We start from the raw sequence: 21768 nt of genomic DNA, 5'->3' as shown, positions 1-21768 counted from the left end.
AAACTCATTGTCGTGTTCCTCAGACCATTCTTGAATTTATCAGACCAGGCCACCTTCTTCCATTGCTCTGTGGTCCAGTTCTGATGCCAACATGCCCTTTGTAGGTGCTTTTGGCTGTGGACACGGGTCATCGTGGGCACCCTGATAGGTCAGCAGCTATGTGGCCCCATACTTAATCTGCGATGCTCTGTGTGTTCTGATACCCATCAAAACCAGTATTAACTTTTTCAGCCATTTGAGCTCCAGTAGCTCTTCTATTGGTTCGGACTACACAGGCCAGTCTTCGCTCCCCATGTGCAACAATGAGCTTTTGCCGTCCATGCCACGTCACCGGTTTTCCAATCTACCTTCCTTGAACCACTTTTGGTCAGTCCTGACCACTGCAGACCGGGAACATTCCACTAGAGCTGCAGTTATGGAGTTGCTCTGACCCAGTCGTCTGCCCATTGCAATTTGGCCTTTGTCAAAGTCACTCAAATCCTTACATTTGCCCGTTTTTTTTCTGCTTTCTCATCAACTTCAGGGGCAACATGTTGATTTGCTTCTCAATATATTCCCAGACAATTTCAGGTGTCATTGTAACGAGATAATCAGTGCTATTGAGTTTACCCATCGCTGGTCAAAAATGTTATAGCTGATTGGTGTATATTTTGGTTTTTGGTAGAGTTTGTCAAATCCCTTAGGTACCGGGCCGTGAGATCTAGAGCTTTTGGGTCCGCAGGAGGAGTGAAACTTTATAGCGGTGAGGCTGGAGTTACGATGAGGAGATCTTACCAGTGGAGATTTCTCCAACTATAACTGAATGGGAGAGGGGATGGCCTAAAGGACAACCCAACTCTATTTAATGAGAAGCAACTACAATCCAAGAAAGAAAAACAGTAGACACAACACATACCAATCATAAATGTATACTGGTAGCATTCCAACAGACAGCATTACATATCATAGTATATCATAGAGCACATTGACCAGCATACAACGCACAGCATGCCTGGCCATCACTGAGGGAAGAACATGCTATACATACATCACCCCCATGACCAGAAAACATTCCAAAGCAAGGGTGACCACACATCACCCCCAAGGCCTGTATGTACATTGCAAGGCAAGGTTGGTCAATGCCCAAGGAGAATATGGTATGTGTAAATACGCATTGCCCCCATGGCCAATATATATTCCAAGGGAAGACTGACCATTGCTAATGAAGAAAGAAACATGATATATATATATATATATATATATATATATATATATTATATAAATAATAGAGAGAGGGAGGTTGGACACAATTATGCCAGGTATGTGGACAAACTTTTTACCCAATCTGGTATTAAACCGCCTTTGGCATCCTAGATAGCCTGAATTCCCCTGGGAATTGACAATTAAGTCTTGGATGGTGGATTCATATCACTCTTCATGCAAAAAATTGTTCCAGTTCTTGCCGAGATTCCGGAGGTAGAAAACAAGACTGAACCTCTTTTTCCAAAACGGACCATAGTGGCTCTATGATATTGAGGTCCGGCAACTGCATGGCCCAAGGAGTATGCAAGACTTCGTCTGCATGCTCATCAAATCATGATTGGACAACACCAGTTGTGTGAATCAGAGTATTGTCGTCTTGGCAAATGGTGCTGTCTTCGGGAAACAATGTCTGCACCATGGGGTGGACATGGTTGGCCAACATTTGTACATAGTCGCTGGCGGTGACTCTACCTGTCAAGGTGATGATGATGCTTGCAGAATACCAACATATGGCTGCCCAAACCAGGATTGCCCAGTTGGCACACGACAGTCCTGGTTGAAAGCCTGGGCCGGTGTTCACCACACCTAAACACATCCAGAGGTTGGGAACAGTGTGAAGCTTGATTCTTTGGACCATATTACAGTCTTCCATTGATCGGTAGTCCACGATTTATAGGTGTTGCATTACGCTCTCCTCTTCTGAGCATTAATATTGGTCACTAGTGGTTTGGCAATCGCAGTTTGCCCGTGAATGTTTTGCTTATGGAGTTCCCTCCGCACAGTCTTTGTGGACACAGGCTTTGGAAGACTGAGATTGAGCTCTGCAGTCACTTTTGCAGCAGTTGTTTTGCTATTCCGGGTCACAATCTTGCACACTGTCCTTTTGTCTCTTTGGGTCAGATGACCATGTCCACCGTGCTTATGCTCATCAGATGACATTTTCCTAGAAACTGTATCTGCCGCCATACTGGACCTCGCGACACGGCAAATAAATTGGCAACTTCAGTCACAGAGGCATCAGCTAAGCAGCACCAACAATTTGCCCTCTTTAAAGCTCAGTAAGCTCGGACATGACTCCGTATTGCTAGCAGAGCATGCAGCGAATGAGGAAAGTGAGGCTTCCCAACTGTTAGCTAGGTGTCTCATCACACAGCAGAAGCAGAAGAATGTTACAACACTTCCGTTTTCAACGGGAAACATGTCGTCACTTTCACACCTGCAAATCATGTAGGGTTTCCATGTTTTTTGTCAAACCCATGAACCCATGTCCAGTATATACATTACAAGGCAAGGGTGACCATTCCTCAATGAAAAATATGGAGTGCATACAGTATGTAGGACTTCAATGCCCAATATACGTTGCATCATCGTCATCCAAACTGCCCATCAACAAGGATTCCGGCTGCCTCCATGAGCTTAGTCAAAGTTGGAATACAATGACGGAAAGTTGAACAAACGTTTTCTATGTGATGGTGGCAGGATGTAGATCTATATGGCCAACTGTCACTTCAACGTCCACCAATACCGAGTGTGATATTTATCATTTCTGTCCCATAGCCTGGCAATGCTCAGCGAGACAATCGGAGACAAACTTGAGACAGATTTATGGCAATCGGCCAGCTTCATTCATAAATTCCTCCACAGGATAAAACCTGCCCCGACCACTTCTTCACCGTACGCCCGTTTAGAAGAAAATCTGTCTGATCTCCAGAAGCAAGTCTGTCTGCAAACCTGAGCAAATCCATCTCGGCTGCTGGCCAGGATTACAGGTGCAAAACTGAGATCTCTGGTTGGAATCCCGGTGAGGGTGCCATCTCCATGGAGTTTGCATGTTCTTCCCGTCCCTGTGTGGGTTTCCTCCAGGTACTCTGGGAGTCCTGTTCCAGAGGTCCAACAGCAAGTTAGAGAAAATTTCCCAAATAATTCTCTTCTTAGGGATTCTTCAAAATAACAAGCTCTCCAGCAGATGTAACAGTTTACAGGGATGAAGCAAACCATTTATCAATGACAGGGGTGCTTACAATGATCAGCATTTATGTTACACCTTTATCCCAAAAGAAATTCTATAACTCAGGGGGCTCCAAACTTTCAAAGCAAAAGGCCAGTTTCTTGTCCTTCAAACTTTAGGGGGCCGGACTGTGGTCAGTGGGAGTAGAAAATGCCTCACCATTGGTATTACGGGGAGGAATAGTGCCCCATCATTGGTGCCAGTGGGGGGAATAGTGCCGCATCATTGGTGCCAGTGGGGGGAATAGTGCCCCATCATTGGTGCCAGTGGGAGGAATAGTGCCCCATCATTGGTGTCAGTGGGAGGAATAGTGCCCCATCATTGGTGCCAGTGGGAGGTATAGTGCCCCATCACTGGTGTCAGTCGGAGGTATAGTGCCCCATCATTGGTGTCAGTGGGAGGTATAGTGCCCCATCATTGGTGTCAGTGGGAGGTATAGTGCCCCATCACTGGTGTCAGTGGGAGGAATAGTCCCCCATCACTGGTGTCAGTGGGAGGAATAGTCCCCCATCACTGGTGTCAGTGGGAGGAATAGTCCCCCATCACTGGTGTCAGTGGGAGGAATAGTCCCCCATCACTGGTGTCAGTGGGAGGAATAGTCCCCCATCACTGGTGTCAGTGGGAGGAATAGTCCCCCATCATTGGCATCAGTGGATGTAATAGTACCCCATCATTGGTAACAATGGCCAGAATAGTGCCTCAATATTGGTGTCAATGGGAGGAATAGTGTGCCATCATAGGTGTCAGTTAGAGGACTGGTGCCGACAGTGGGGGGGGGGGGGATAATGCCCAAAGGGCCAGATAAAAGCAAGAAAAGCGCCACATCCCGCCCCCAGGCCACAGTTTGGAGACCACTGCTGTTACTGATCATGACGCGTGAGCTGGAGTTTGGCTTCACTCTGTTAGTGTATCTAAATCTGCTAGTCCATCTAACACCCCCCTACCCCCTAGACCAGTGGTGGGCAACCTTTTTTTTCAACTGAGCCAAATCTCGCCAAAACCACGATTGAAATTTATTTTGAGAGCCACATTTTTAAAACTGAAAATACATAGGATGGTACACTGTTTTTAGTTTCAATAAGTTTTTATAGTAATTCATCCCCCATAGTAATTCATCCCCCATATAGTAATTCATCCCCCATAGTAATTCATCCTCCATAGAGTAATTCATCCTCCATAGAGTAATTCATCCCCCATAGAGTAATTCATCCCCCATAGAGTAATTCATCCCCCATAGAGTAATTCATCCCCCATATAGTAATTCATCCCCCATAGTAATTCATCCCCCATATAGTAATTCATCCCCCATATAGTAATTCATCCCCCCTATAGTAATTCATCCCCCCTATAGTAATTCATCCTCCATATAGTAATTCATCCCCTATAGTAATTCATCCCCCCTATAGTAATTCATCCCCCCTATAGTAATTCATCCCCCATATAGTAATTCATCCCCCATATAGTAATTCATCCCCCCTATAGTAATTCATCCCCCATATAGTAATTCATCCCCCATATAGTAATTCATCCCCCATATAGTAATTCATCCCCTATAGTAATTCATCCCCCCTATAGTAATTCATCCCCCCTATAGTAATTCATCCCCCTTATAGTAATTGATCCCCCATATTAATTCATCCCTCATATAGTAGTAGTAAGTAAGTAGCAAGTAGTAAGCCAAGTCCCCCCTGTGTCAATTCACTTACCTTTGCTCCGCGCGTTCCTCTCGCCGTGTTCCCGCGCCGTTCCGGTCTTCAGGGCGGACTGTGAGAGGAGCCTAGCTCCTCTCACGTTCGTCACGCTGCCCCGCCTACACACATCCTGACAGCCAATCACTGGCTATCAGGATGTGAGTGGCAGCGAGACTGGCCAATCATTGCATTTGAGCGCGCTGCCCTGGCTGTTTTTTTTTTTAATCACGCTGCAGAGTTCCTGCCGCCCGAGAGGAGGGAGGGGAGCGGGCGCCCGGCACACAAGAGCCGCATTAAAGCGTGTAAAGAGCCGCATGTGGCTCGCGAGCCGCGGCTTGCCGACCACTGCCCTAGACTAACAATGCTGCTGTCCAAAGGTAACCCTTCATCCAGAGTGGGAGTGTTCTAATACAGGAGGTGGGTTACTTGCCAGTTCGACATATGAAACCAGTGAAAAAAAAAAAGAAAACTAATACAGCCACCATATCTAATGATTGGTAAGCTTCAGTTTATTACATATCTGGTTTTAGGGTTAAATACGGCTTTAATTATGACCAAAAGAGAGAAAATAGAGATTTTATAAGATTTATTTACAGTGATTGTATTACAATATGTGTTCTATAAATGTGATCCAATGACGGTTCCCTCTACGGTAGAATAATAGAAAGACATCGATATGTAGATCTACTGCAGATAAAAGTGGCAGCACGTTAATGATCGAACTGTAACTACCTAGAAGGATCAGTGCAGCGACATTATGGGGTCTATTTATAAAACTGTGAATGGAACTTTCACCAAACATTCCCTGAGAGTGAATCAATTTAGGCCTCTTTCACACGGCCGTTCCGTTTTACATCTGTCCATTTATGGATGAAAACCGGACCCCCATATATTTCTATGGACTTGCGGATGTAAACGGATGAACATCTTTTTACATCTGTTAATGTCCGCATCTGTTAAAATCTGTTTTTTTGAACCAAAGAAAACACTATTTTTCTTCCACAAAAAAACCCCGGAATGGACAAAAAACAGATATCAACGGATGTAAATAGACCAAAAACAAATGTAAATAGATGAAAAACGGATGTAAAACAATATAAACGAATGAAAAATGGATGTAAACGGATGAAAAAAAACGAATGAGTAAAGGGATGAAAAAAACGGATCAGTAAACTGATGAAAAAAAAGGATGAAAAAAAACGGATGAGAAAATGGATGAAAAAAAAAACGGATGAAAAAAACGGATAAGTAAACGGATGCGTGAATAGATGAAAAAAACAGATGAAAAAAAACGGATGAAAAAAAACGGATGAGTAAATGGATGGAAAAAAAAAAACACGGATAAAAAAAAACATTTTTGCATTAGCGTTTAGTGGCATTTTCCCACATTTTTCCACGTTTCCATTTTTAGTGGTTTTTGTGACAAAAAAAAAATAATTTTTTGGGTCAAAAAAGTCCAAAAAAGACAGGTTTGTGGCTTTTTACTGCGTTTTTTCAGCATCAGAGCATTTTTACAGCTAAAAACTCCTCTACAAACTCACTAGTTCTTGTTTTTTTTCCATCCAAAAAACATTGATTCCAGTCTGTGTGTGTATGGACACATAGGATAACATGCTGGGGGGTTTACTGGTTGTAAAAAAAAAATAAAACCGCCAAAAACAGCCGCTGTAAAAATGTCAAGTGTGCATGAGGACTAAAAATGCCTCAAAATTAGCTTGTATCGCTTTTGGAGCATCGAGCATCAAGCTACAGGTACCCAAGTGCTCAGATGTGAATGGCCACCATTGAAATACATGGGATTCTGGATGGTGAATGGCCACCATTGAAATACATGGGATTCTGGATGGTGAATGGCCACCATTGAAATACATGGGATTCTGGATGGTGAACGACCTCCACTGAAATACATGGGATTCTGGATGGTGAATGGCCACCACTGAAATACATGGGATTCTGGATAGAGGACGGCCCCTATTGATATACATGGAATTCTGGATGGTGAACGGCCACCATTGATATACATGGAATTCTGGATGGTGAACGGCCACCATTGATATACATGGGATTCTGGATGGTGAACGGCCACCTCTGAAATACATGGGATTCTGGATGGTGAACGGCCACTTCTGAAATACATGGGATTCTGGATGGTGAACGGCCACCTCTGAAATACATGGGATTCTGGATGGTGAACGGCCACCTCTGAAATACATGGGATTCTGGATGGTGAACGGCCACCTCTGAAATACATGGGATTCTGGATGGTGAACGGCCACCTCTGAAATACATGGGATTCTGGATGGTGAACGGCCACCACTGAAATACATGGGATTCTGAATAGTGAACGGCCACCTCTGAAATACATGGGATTCTGGATGGTGAACGGCCACCTCTGAAATACATGGGATTCTGGATGGTGAACGGCCACCTCTGAAATACATGGGATTCTGGATGGTGAACGGCCACCTCTGAAATACATGGGATTCTGGATGGTGAACGGCCACCTCTGAAATACATGGGATTCTGGATGGTGAACGGCCACCCCTGAAATACATGGGATTCTGGATGGTGAATGACCTCCATTGAAATACATGGGATTCTGGATGGTGAACGGCCACCCCTGAAATACATGGGATTCTGGATGGTGAACGGCCACCATTGAAATACATGGGATTCTGGATGGTGAATGACCTCCATTGAAATACATGGGATTCTGGATGGTGAATGGCCACCACTGAAATACATGGGATTCTGGATGGTGAATGGCCACCACTGAAATACATGGGATTCTGGATGGTGAATGGCCCACCACTGAAATACATGGGTTTCTGGATGATGAGCATTTTGGATCTGCAAGCTACACAACGCTCGGTTGAGAATGGGGCCTTACAAGTCGGTCCCTATACGGACGGGTATGTATAGATTTAGTGACAGCTCAGTGGGCATATATTTAAAGAACAGATGCATTTCGTTTCCATATATGTATATAATATATATTTTTTAAAGAGGCAATTCAGTGTGAACACATACATACGTGTTGTATATACACATACACTGCCAATCACAGTACAATGTGTATGTCTAGAGTTCTATTACAGTCAGACATTACAATGTATACAATGATATACATTTACTCTGTAATAGGCAGATGATAGGATATAAGATTAATGGAAGTACAGTGTACACTAATATTATCCATACAATGTATCAGTAGAGATGTATATTATATTTATAATCACGCTGCAGGGCATAGGTATACTTGTGTATTACATGTATGGGCAGTGCTCAGTATTATATAGATATACTGCAATGATAGTCCAATGCATATATATATATATATATATATATATAGTTAGATATAATGCCTGTAAACATATATGCATGTTATATTCCATAGTTAGTCTGGCTGAACAAATACAAAAAGTCCATCTAGTTCAACCAATATTAATAATGACAGTGCAATGTATAGATGTATATTATACTTATAATATACATATACACTGTAATGTCATCATTATATTTATGACTGGTATAGTGTGTGTATATATATATATATATATATATATATATATATATATATATATTATATTTATAATAATGCCAGACAGTATATATGTATACTATATGTATGGAAGTACTCAGTTTTTTATATAGATTTGTATATTTACATATATTTAGATATGACTGTACAATGTATATATATATATATAATATAATAATGACAGTACAGTGTATATATATATTTATATATGGCAGTATTAAGTATTTATATAGATTTATGTTATATATTTAGTTATAATGATAGTACAATGCATATAAACCATATATTTAGATAGATTTACTACTGTACAATCAATGTATACGTAAAGAAATATATCAGTATGGATTTATATTACACTTATTACAATAGTACAACTATGCTACAATAACAGTACAATATATATACATATGAATGACATTGCAATGTGTATATTACAGTGTATATGTATATTATATAAAATATTTATAACAACACAATGTATCAGTATAGAGCTCTCTCTCTATGACAGTACAGTAATAATGTAGAGAGAGAGAGGGGGGAGGGGTATGAGAGAGGGGAGAGGGGGGAGAGGGGGGGGATGATGAGAGAGGGGGGGGTCGAGGGGGGAAGGGGGTGGGGGATGATGAGAGAGGGGGGGGGAGGAGAGAGGGGGAGGAGAGAGGGGGAGGAGAGAGGGGGAGGAGAAGAGGGAGGGAGAGAGGGAGAGAGGGGGGAGGGGGTAGGAGTGGGGGGGGAGGGGGAGGAGAGAGGGGGAGGGAGAGAGGGGGGAGGGAGAGAGGGGGGAGGGAGAGAGGGGGAGAGAGGGAGAGAGGGGGGGGAGGGAGAGAGGGGGGGAGAGAGAGAGGGGGAGAGAGAGAGGGGGAGAGAGAGAGGGGGGAGGGAGAGAGGGGAGAGGGGGGAGGGAGGGGGGGAGAGGGGGGGAGAGAGTAGGGAGGAGGGAGGGGAGAGAGGGGAGAGAGGGAGGGGAGAGAGGGGGAGAGAGAGAGAGGGGGGAGGGGAGAAGGGGGAGGGGAGAGAGAGAGAGGGGGGAGGGGGGAGTGGGAGGGGAGAGAGAGAGGGGGGGAGGGGAGAGAGAGGGGGGAGAGAGAGGGGGGGAGAGAGAGAGGGGGGGAGAGAGAGAGGGGGGGAGAGAGAGGGGGGGAGAGAGAGAGGGGAGAGAGAGAGGGGGAGAGAGAGAGGGGGAGAGAGAGGGGGGGAGAGAGGGGGGGGGAGAGAGGGGGGGAGAGAGAGGGGGGGAGAGAGAGGGGGGGAGAGAGAGGGGGAGAGAGAGAGGGGGGGGGAGAGAGAGGGGGGGAGAGAGAGGGGGGGAGAGAGAGGGGGGAGAGAGAGGGGGGGAGAGAGAGAGGGGAGAGAAGAGAGGGGGGGAGAGAGAGAGGGGGGGAGAGAGAGAGGGGGGGGAGAGAGAGAGGGGGGGAGAGAGAGAGGGGGGGAGAGAGAGAGGGGGGAGAGAGAGGGGGGGGAGAGCGAGGGGGGGGAGAGAGAGGGGGGGGAGAGAGGGGGGGAGAGAGAGGGGGGGGAGAGAGGGGGGGGAGAGAGGGGGGGGGAGAGAGGGGGGGGGAGAGGGGGGGAGAGAGGGGGGGAGGGGGAGAGAGAGGGGGGAGAGGGAGAGAGAGAGAGGGGGGGAGAGAGAGAGGGGGGAGAGGGGGGGGGAGGGGGAGGGGAGAAAGAGAGGGGGAGAGGGGGAGAGAGAGGGGGGAGAGAGAGGGGGGAGAGAGGGGGGAGAGAGAGGGGGAGAGAGAGGGGGAGAGAGGGGGGAGAGAGGGGGGGAGAGAGAGGGGGAGAGAGAGGGGGAGGGGGGGAGAGAGAGAGGGGGGAGAGAGGGGGAGAGAGAGGGGGAGGGGGGGAGAGAGAGAGGGGGGAGAGAGGGAGGGAGAGAGAGAGGGGGGAAGAGAGGGGGGGGAGAGAGAGGGGGAGAGGGGGGGGGGAGAGAGGGGGGAGAGGGGGGGGGGGAGAGGGGGGGGGAGAGGGGGGAGAGAGAGGGGGGGGGGAGGAGAGAAAGGTACAGCGTATATATGTGTATTATATATAATCCTTGTTATGACAGTACAATGTATCAGTATATATATATATACACACATACATGACAGTAGAGTGATGATGTATAGTATACTGCCAGTACAATGTATAGATCTGTATATCTACAGTGAAGGAAATGCGTATTTGCTCCTCTGCTGATTTTGAATGTTTGCCCCTCACAATGAAATGATCGGTCTAACAATGGAATGTTCGGTGTATTGTAACACTGAGAGACAGAATAGCAACAACAAATTCAGCAGAAACGCATCTAACAAATGATGACTGATGTGCATGTTCATGAGGGAAATAAGTATTTGATCCCCTTCACAAAACATGACTTAGTACTTGGTGGCCAATCCCTTGTTGGCAATCACAGAAGTCAGACGTTTCCTGTAGTTGGCCCCCAGGTTCGCACACATCTCAGGAGGTATTTTGGCCCACTCCTCTTGGCAGATCCTCTCCAAGTCATTAAGGTTTGGTGGCCGACGTTTGGCAACTCGAACTTTCAGCTCCCACCACAGATTTTCAATCAGATTAAGGTCTGGAGACCGGCTAGGCCACTCCAGGACCTTAATGTGCTTCTTCTTGAGCCACTCTTTTGTTGCCTTGGCCGTGTGTTTTGGGTCATTGTCATGCTGGAACACCCATCCACAACCCATTTTCAATGCCCTGGCTGAGGGAAGAAGGTTCTCACCCAAGATTTGATGGTACATTGCCCCGTTCATCATCCCTTTGATGCGGTGAAGTTGTCCTGTCCACGTAGCGGAAAACTCCCCCAAAGCAGAATGTTTCCTCCACCATGTTTCACAGTTGGGATGGTGTTCTTGGGGTCATAGGCAGCATTCCTCCTCCTCCTCCAAACACGGCGAGTTGAGTTGATGCCAAAGAGCTGGATTTTGGTCTCATCTGACCACAACACTTTCAACCAGTCCTCCTCTGCATCATTCAGATGTTCAGTGGCAGACTTCAGACTGGCCTGGACATGTGCTTTCTTGAGCAGAGGCACCTTGTGGGTACTACAGGATTTCAGTCCTTGTCGGCGTAGTGTGTTACCAATTGTTTCCTTGGTGACTGTGGTCCCAGCTGCCTGGAGATCATTGACAAGATCCTCACGTGTAGTTCTGGGATGATTCCTCACTGTTCTCATGATCATTGACACTCCACGAGGTGAGATCTTGCATGGTGCACCAGACCTAGGGAGACTGACACTTGTTTTGTGTTTCTTCCATTTGCAAATGATTGCACCAACTGTTGTCACCTTCTCACCAAACTGCTTGGCCATAGTTTGGTAGCCCAGTCCAGCCTTGTGTAGGTCTACCATCTTGTCCCTGACATCCTTGGACAGCTCTTTGGTCTTTGCCATGGTGGAGAGTTTGGAATCTGATGGTTTGATTGCTCCTGTGGACAGGTGTCTTTTATATTGGTTAACAAAATGAGATTAGCAGCACTCCCTTTAAGAGACTGCTTCTAATCTCAGCTTGTTACCTGTATGAAAGACACCTGGTAGCCAGAAATCCTGCTGAATGATAGGGAATCAAATACTTATTTCCCTCATGAGCATGCAGATCAGTCATTATCAGGGGCGGACTGACCATTTGGAAACTCGGGCCGAGGGCCCGGGGTCAGTAGGGGGCCCCATGAGATGCCCCTGGTACATTTTTCATAGGCTTTTTTGAGTTTGGGCAAGGACACAGGGGCCCCATGATCCCCTATTGCCTGGGGGCCCCATGAGTTGTCAGTCCGCCTCTGGTCATCATTTGTTAGACATGCATTTCTGCTGAATTTGTTGTTGCTATTCTGTCTCTCAGTGTTACAATACACCGAACATTCGATTTTTAGACTGATCATTTCTTTGTGAGGGGCGAACATTCAAAATCAGCCGGGGAGCAAATACTTATTTCCATCACTGTATGTAGTGTATACTGGCAGTACAATGTATAGATCTGTATATATATATGTAGTGTATACTGCCAGTACAATGTATAGATATGTATATAGATGTGGAGTATACTGCCAGTACAACATATAGATCTGTATATGTTTGTAGAGTATACTGGCAGTACAATGTATAGATCTGGATATATATACTGGCAGTACAATGTATAGATCTGGATATATATACTGGCAGTACAATGTATAGATCTGCATATATGTAGCGTATACTGCCAGTACAATGTATAGATCTGCATATATACATGTAGAGTATACTGCCAGTACAACGTATAGATCTGCATATATACATGTAGAGTATACTGCCAGTACAACGTATAGATCTGTATATATATGTAGAGTATACTGCCAGAACAATGTATAGATCTGTATATATATGTAGAGTATACTGCCAGTACAATATATAGATCTGTATATATTTGTAGAGTATACTGCCAGTACAATGTATAGATCTGGATATATATATACTGGCAGTACAATGTATAGATCTGAATATATATATACTGGCAGTACAATGTATAGATCTGGATATATATATATACTGGCAGTACAATGTATAGATCTGAATATATATATACTGCCAGTACAATGTATAGATCTGCATATATACATGTAGAGTATACTGCCAGTACAACGTATAGATCTGTATATATATGTAGAGTATACTGCCAGTACAATGTATAGATCTGGATATATTTGTAGAGTATACTGCCAGTACAATGTATAGATCTGGATATATATATACTGGCAGTACAATGTATAGGTCTGGATATATATATACTGGCCGTACAATGTATAGATCTGGATATATATATACTGGCAGTACAATGTATAGGTCTGGATATATATATACTGGCCGTACAATGTATAGATCTGGATATATATATACTGGCAGTACAATGTATAGATCTGGATATATATATACTGGCAGTACAATGTATAGGTCTGGATATATATATACTGGCCGTACAATGTATAGATCTGGATATATATACTGGCCGTACAATGTATAGATCTGTATATATATATACTGGCCGTACAATGTATAGATCTGGATATATATATATACTGTCAGTACAATGTATAGATCTGGATATATATATATATACTATCAGTACAATGTATAGATCTGGATATATATATATATATATATATATATATATATACTGGCAGTACAATGTGTAGATCTGCATATATATATATATATATACTGGCAGTACAATGTATAGATCTGGATATATATATATATATATATACTGGCAGTACAATGTATAGATCTGGATATATATATACTGGCAGTACAATGTATAGATCTGGATATATATATATATACTGTCAGTACGATGTATAGATCTGGATATATATATATATACTGTCAGTACGATGTATAGATCTGGATATATATATATATACTGTCAGGACAATGTATAGATCTGGATATATATATATATATATATATATATATACTGGCAGTACAATGCATAGATCTGGATATAGATATATACTGGCAGTACGATGTATAGATCTGGATATATATATATACTGGCAGTACGATGTATAGATCTGGATATATATATATATATATACTGGCAGTACAATGTATAGATCTGGATATATATATACTGGCAGTACAATGTATAGATCTGGATATATATATACTGGCAGTACAATGTATAGATCTGGATATATATATACTGGCAGTACAATGTATAGATCTGGATATATATATACTGGCAGTACAATGTATAGATCTGGATATATATATATATATACTGTCAGGACAATGTATAGATCTGGATATATATATATACTGGCAGTACAATGTATAGATCTGGATATATATATATATACTGGCAGTACAATGTATAGATCTGGATATATATATATATACTGGCAGTACAATGTATAGATCTGGATATATATATATATATACTGGCAGTACGATGTATAGATCTGGATATATATATACTGGCAGTACAATGTATAGATCTGGATATATATATACTGGCAGTACAATGTATAGATCTGGATATATATATACTGGCAGTACAATGTATAGATCTGGATATATATATATACTGGCAGTAGAATGTATAGATCTGGATATATATATATACTGGCAGTAGAATGTATAGATCTGGATATATATATATATATACTGGCCGTACGATGTATAGATCTGGATATATATATATATATATATATATATACTGGCAGTAGAATGTATGGCGGCAGTGACACCATAGGCGCAGAGTGTGTGTATCCTCGGATATAAATCGGTGACATTGTCTCCAGGATCCCCCCCGCACACACACACAGCCGGGCTCCGTCGCGCAGCCCCGGGGCTCACACTCACCTCTCCTCTCTCCTCTGGACAGCACAGCCTCATCTGCCAGACGTGGAGAAGTCAGCTCAGCCTGACAGCTCTCGCCCCGCCCTCGAGCGATGCTGATTCGCCCCGCTGACAGTTGCTATGGGATCGGACAACGTCTGTTGGCTCTGCCGCCCGTCTGTCACCTCCTTGAGGGCGGGCCGCGTCCCGCTCGCCTTTCTCCCCTAGGTAAGGAAAAGGGGGGCGGTGTACAAGGAGCCAGAGTGGGGCGGAGCTTGGGCGGGGCGTCTCTTGTTTACAAACGCGTGCTCAGCCTGTGGCGCGCATGCGGAGTCACGAGGAAGGCTGGCCGCGTGCGCTGCGCTCAGAGGGGGCAGAGAGATCAGATTACAAGGACCGGCTGAGCCGGGGGCTGTCGGTGTGCGGGATGGGGAGCTGTGCACCGGGGAGCACCACGGAGGGTGTTCCTTGCTGAGCTGACTTCCTGGCTCTCATGCTGATGCTATAGTCCCTTAACCCTTTAGCTGCTAAAGCCATTTTGGCTTTTTTTTTGCGCACACATTGGGCAGGATGTTTCACCTACAAATGGTATATTTTTTTTTCACCCCGGAGAATAAATTTATGTCACATGATATCAGCACGCTTTATAAAATGAAAAAAAAAATACACCAAAATTAATTTTATCGCACATAATCGCAATAGATCACCCATTATTTATTTTTTGGCAAAATATCCAGTTGGTGACCATGGCAACTACAGGCAAAGCGACGTACCCGTACTTTTGCTTGGCACCTACGCACTGGCGTGCTCCCTGAGACAAGCAGTTCATTGCCAGGGGTGGACTGACAACTCATGGGGCCCCTGGGCAATAGGGGATCATGGGGCCCCTGTGTCCTTGCCCAAACTCAAAAAAGCCTATGGAAAAGGTACCAGGGGCATCTCATGGGGTCCCCTACTGACCCCGGGCCCTCGGGCAGTGCCAGAGTTCCCAAATGGTCAGTCCGCCCCTGTAATCGTTGCTCATCCACAGGACGCCACGGATTGCGGTTGCCGGTCGCGTTGATCAGCCAGGGGATCACATGATCACAATGTCAACAAACCTGCGATGAATGAATTTCCTTCAGAAAGGCTGTTTCTCATAGCAAAATGTGATTGATCCACAGCTATCACATGGTCCCTGTGCCAATCACAGCACCCTGTATCTTGTGATATCTGTCGGCCAATCACAGATCACAATAGCCGTTATGATCATAACCCATTCCTGACAGCTCAAAACATTGCTGTTACAGTGAACGTCATTGTTTCAGCAATCAAAGTGTAAAAAAAAAAAAAAGCCCTGATACCCCCCCCCCCCCTTTCCCGAGTAATACAGTTTTATTGTACTACTCTGATGAAAGTAAAAAAATATGATTTAAAAAAGGGAAAAAAATGTTAAAAAGGATTTGAATGTAAAAAAACCTAAAAACATATATAATAAATATAAAACAAGGAATAAAATGTGTTAAATTTTTTTCTGTTTTTTTTTCATTTTATTTTTTTTACATACTGTCACCAGTCAGTGTCCCTGGAGTACCGCCACACCAGTCATACGGTGACGCTGTCCAGCGCTGGTGACAGTATGTTAAAAAAAATAAAAATTGTGAAAAAAAACTTTTTTTTAATTCCTTCATTTTCAAAAAATTTGTGAAAAATAATGTACAACTTCAAAAAAACTTGCCGATCCTCTTAGTAAATACCTCAGACTGTCTAATTTCCGAAAAAGGATCATTTCGGGGGGGGGGGATATTTGTACTATCCTGGCATTTTAGGCCTTCAAGAAATGAGATTGGCCGTCAGTACATGAGGACTAATCAGTTTCCATATATATTCAGGCGCACCTCGGTTTATGAACTCCTCGGTTCACATAATTTTCGGTTTACGAATGAAAATCTATTGACAATAACGCCTCGGTTTACAAATTGTTTTCGCAATACGAACGGATTAATTGGTTTTCAATGCATTTACAATTTTTTTGTAATCGTGTCCCTGTACAGTATTTATTTTAAAGAGCCTTTAAAGTGCACTTTATAAAGAGTTTTGAACTGATAAAACTTTTTTTGTACTTTTTTCTGTCCTCCGGAACAGATGCTTTGGTTTTCAATGCATTCCCTTGGGAAACCGCGTTTCGGTGTACGAATTTTTTGCAATACGAAAAGTCCCGCAGAACAAATTAAATTCGTAATCCGAGGTACGCCTGTATATGTATATATATATATATATATATACTGTATATACGATAGTTTTGTAGACGCTATAACTTTCACCACAAACCAATCAATATACACTTATTGGGATTTTTTTTTCATGTAGCTAAATACATTTTGGCAAAATATATTGATATAGTGAATGCGGGGTCTGGGGAGAGCGGATATAGTGAATGCAGGGTCTGGGGAGACCAGATATAGTGAATGCGGGGTCCGGGGAGAGCGGATATAGTGAATGCGGGGTCAGGGGAGAGCGGATATAGTGAATGCAGGGTCTGGGGAGACCAGATATAGTGAATGCGGGGTCCGGGGAGAGCGGATATAGTGAATGCAGGGTCCGGGGAGACCGGATATAGTGAATACAGGGTCCGGGGAGACCAGATATAGTGAATGCAGGGTCCGGGGAGACCGGATATAGTGAATGCGGGGTCCGGGGAGAGCAGATATAGTGAATGCAGGGTCCGGGGAGACCGGATATAGTGAATGCAGGGTCCGGGGAGACCGGATATAGTGAATGCAGGGTCCGGGGAGACCAGATATAGTGAATGCAGGGTCTGGGGAGAGGGGATATAGTGAATGCGGGGTCTGGGGGGACCAGATATAGTGAGTGCAGGGTCCAGGGAGAGCAGATATAGTGAATGCCGGGTCCGGGGAGAGCGGATATAGTGAATGCAGGGTCTGGGGGAGAGCGGATATAGTGAATGCGGGGTCCGGGGAGACCAGATATAGTGAATGCAGGGTCCGGGGAGAGCAGATATAGTGAATGCGGGGTCCTGGGAGACCAGATATAGTGAATGCAGGGTTCGGGGAGACCAGATATAGTGAATGCGGGGTCCGGGGAGATCAGATATAGTGATTGCAGGGTCCTGGGAGATCAGATATAGTGATTGCAGGGTCCTGGGGGACCAGATATAGTGAATGCAGGGTCCGGGGAGAGTGGATATAGTGAATGCAGGGTCCAGGGAGAGCGGATATAGGGAATGCGGGTTCCGGGGAGAGTGGATATAGTGAATGCGGGGTCCGGGGAGACCGGATATAGTGAATGCGGGGTCCGGGGAGAGCGGATACAGTGAATGCAGGATCCGGGCAGAGCGGATACAGTGAATGCGGGGTCCGGGGAGACCGGATATAGTGAATGCGGGGTCCGGGGAGAGCGGATATAGTGAATGCGGGGTCCGGGGAGAGCGGATATAGTGAATGCAGGGTCCGGGGAGAGCGGATATAGTGAATGCAGGGTCCGGGGAGAGCAGATATAGGGAATGCGGGGTCCGGGGAGACCAGATATAGTGAATGCAGGGTCCGGGGAGAGCGGATATAGTGAATGCGGGGTCCCGGGAGAGCGGATATAGTGAATGCGGGGTCCGGGGAGAGCGAATATAGTGAATGCAGGGTCTAGAGAGAGCGGATATAGTGAATGCAGGGTCTAGAGAGAGCGGATATAGTGAATGCAGGGTCCGGGGAGAGCGGATATAGTGAATGCAGGGTCCGGGGAGAGCAGATATAGTGAATGCAGGGTCTAGAGAGAGCGGATATAGTGAATGCGGGGTCCGGGGAGAGCGGATATAGTGAATGCAGGGTCTAGAGAGAGCGGATATAATGAATGCAGGCTCTAGAGAGAGCGGATATAGTGAATGCAGGGTCCGGGGAGAGCGGATATAGTGAATGCGGGGTCCGGGGAGAGCGGATATAGTGAATGCAGGGTCTAGAGAGAGCGGATATAGTGAATGCAGGGTCAAAGGTTTAGGAACACTTTAAGGGGTCATTCACACCACAACGCATGTACGTGTTGCAATGCATTGGCATGCGGTTTCCATGCATTGAGTTTGTTGTTTTTTTTGCTTTGTCTGTCTTGATTTGCTTTGCAGCGTGTTGCATTTATGTGTGCATTTGAATGCGTTGCATTTCTCTGTACTGAAAAAAAAATGCATTCTGTACTTTTTCAGCATTGGGCAAATGTAAAGCAACACAACACACTAGTACGATCTGCATTCATAGGGAATTATTATTTTTTTGGTTGCCATGCATTGGGAATGCGATCACAAATGCACAGCAGCGCAGGGCGTTCATTCAACCTGGAAGACTGAGGACATCTGGTGGTGCAGAAGAGATGCTGCAAGGCTCAGCTCCAGATTGAATGTGTATGTTGCAGCCAGAGCTTTTTTTTTTTTTTTTTTAAAGCCCATCTCAGCAAAAAGTGATAAAAAAAATCCCCCTTGTGGTGAAGTTGGCCCCACAAAGCAACGCTTAAATGTTTGTTCATGTCTAGAGGGGTGCAAAAAAGTCCTGATCTGCCTGGACAGCCAGCACTCTCCTCTACTCCAATATGCTCAGTGAACTTTCCTTCAACATCCTCACATCCAATGCAGCCCTATGGACTCTGCATTGGACGTGATGACATCAGAAGACTGCCAGAGCCTAGGAAAGAAGAGGGAATGGGATGCAGAAGCAGGGACAAGGTCATCTGGCACTCAGGGTGAAGATGCCAATTTGTGCTCCTCCCCAAGATGTGTGAGCATTATATGCCTGCAAAAATACCCCCCCCCCCAAAAAAAAGATCAAGCACTAATCTGCACGCTAACCCCCCCAAGCACATATTCCCCTTTGCAATCCAAAATTTTCCCCAAACAAAAATTCTCCCTCCTCCCAATACATCTCCCCCCCGCTGAAATCCCCCCTCCCAGCACAAATCTTTGACTCCCAGGGTTTTTATGCCCCTATCTCCTCTTTGGTGGGAGGGGATGGGGTGAGGTCTGAGCAGGGGTGGACTGACCATTTGGAAACTCGGGCACTGCCCGAGGACCCGGGGTCAGTAGGGGGCCCCATGAGATGTCCCTGGTACCTTTTTCATAGGCTTTTTTGAGTTTGGGCAAGGACACAGGGGCCCCATGATCCCCTATTGCCCAGGGGCCCCATGAGTTGTCAGTCCGCCCCTAGGTCTGAGTGCAGGAGCGCTGCAGTGGCAGGAGGAGAAGCTGGAGGGGAGAGAGAGAGAGCAAAGCCTGCACCTCCTCCCGGCTCTCTTCTGATCTTCTGATTCCACTGGTCAATTAAGCTGACAGGAGTAGTGATGCTGCTATCACTACTCCTGTCAGCTTATAGGAGCCCCCCATTTCATATGATACCACAGCGCCCGGGGCATCCACTCCTCATGCCCACCCCTTGTCCCGGCCCTGTCTGCAGTGCTCATGTACTAACAAGGGGCATGCTGATAGAAAGAGAGAGCAGAGTGACAGGGAGATCAGTTTATCAGTGTGCTGCTTCTATAATCCCCTTGCAATCCCTGTACAGTATACCCCAAACTGGGGGATGGAGACTCAGCACAAGGAGCCAATCAGTTCTGCTGCAGTGCTCATGTGCTAACAAGGGGCACACTGATAGAAGGGAAGAGCATAGTGACAACTATAGAGATAACCTGAATGGCCTGCTGCTTCTCCTTTCACTGTCCAATAACAATCTAGGGGAGGGACAAGACCTGTAAATGTTACTGAACTGAAGCAGAGGAAAATCAGGGCTCCAGGGCTGTGCCATGTAGCAGAGCTGTGTAAATATCAGGTCTGGATGGACAGATATACAAATCTTTCTGCTGGTAAAACGGCTCCACTATGTATATTTTTATCTCTGTATTTAGCTGTTTGCCTGGAGTCCTGCTCCACTGCTAAAACTCCTGGAAGTCCTCACTCCGTACAACGCCGCGGAGTATGTCAGCACCACAAAGGCAATATTAAAGGCGGGTGCCCTTCAGCCACTTCTGCCAGGAGGACCCTTGGGCTTTCAGCTTTACTCTTCTGTCCATACTAAATGACAACCTGAAGAGCCTCCGGGATGAAACCGCGGATTAATTACGGCTCGTCCGCTCTCATCAGACCCAACACATGTTGTGCGGTCAGAGCGCCATCCCCCAGCCAACCACAAAACTGCATCATCAGCGCTCTGAGCGACGCCGAGATATTTTAGGATTTCTTTTTTTTTTTAAAGAATCTTTTACGTGAATCGGCGTTTGGAATTCATAAAGACAGACAAATATTTGTGTTTGCGGATTGGAAGTCGGCCAGTTGGTAGAGACAGGTGACGGGTGACCGGGGGGGGCAGGGGGGGACACATTCCTGGCTATAAAATAAACTGGCCGGCGAGCTGATCATTCCACCCAGGATGCTAAATTTAAGACAATGTCGTCCGAAGTCCGTCACATGACCGCGTCAATCAATGGATCTGCACCTGAATCTCAGGAAATGACCTCATCCGACCCCAGGAGAGCGAACGCCAAGCAGCGCCATTTTGAAGACAGTAGTGTTGCGACCCTTAAGGGTCCAGGCTGTCCACAAAATTATTTATTTATTTATTTTATTGCAGGGACTCACTAGTGATGGTCTGAACACCCCCCCCTTAATTTGGTCTGAACACCCCACCATTTGGTCTCAACACCCACCCCCATTTGGTCTGAACACCCCCCGAATTTGGTCTGAACACCCACCCCCCATTTGGTCTGAACACCCCCCATTTGGTCTGAACACCCACCCCCCATTTGGTCTGAACACCCCCCATTTGGTCTGAACACCCACCCCCCATTTGGTCTGAACACCCACCCCCCATTTGGTCTGAACAACCCCCCATTTGGTCTGAACACCCACCCCCTATTTGGTCTGAACCCCCCCCATTTGGTCTCAACACCGCCCCCATTTGGTCTCAACACCCACCCCCCATTTGGTCTGAACCCCCTCCATTTGGTCTGAACACCTCCCCATTTG

At 45.5% G+C, this 21768-nt stretch overlaps 1 protein-coding gene across 1 annotated transcript in view; it reads right to left on the bottom strand.

Annotated features, from left to right (window-relative positions):
* LOC149435781 (ras-related protein Rab-40B) overlaps positions 1–14936 on the bottom strand; it is a 131898-nt gene extending 116962 nt beyond the window's left edge. The window contains exon 1 of the mRNA XM_089662454.1: positions 14805–14936. The gene's annotated coding sequence lies outside the window, so the exon portion shown is untranslated. The remainder of the gene's footprint in view (positions 1–14804) is intronic.
* Positions 14937–21768: the final 6832 nt, after the last annotated feature.

The sequence above is a fragment of the Staurois parvus genome, unplaced genomic scaffold, assembly GCF_062004578.1.
Source record: "Staurois parvus isolate SC_StPar_1 unplaced genomic scaffold, SC_StPar_1.0 ptg001477l, whole genome shotgun sequence".
NCBI classification, from domain to species: domain Eukaryota; kingdom Metazoa; phylum Chordata; class Amphibia; order Anura; family Ranidae; genus Staurois; species Staurois parvus.
Note: the sequence above shows the minus strand (reverse complement) of the source record. Positions and strands in the feature narration are given on the sequence as shown.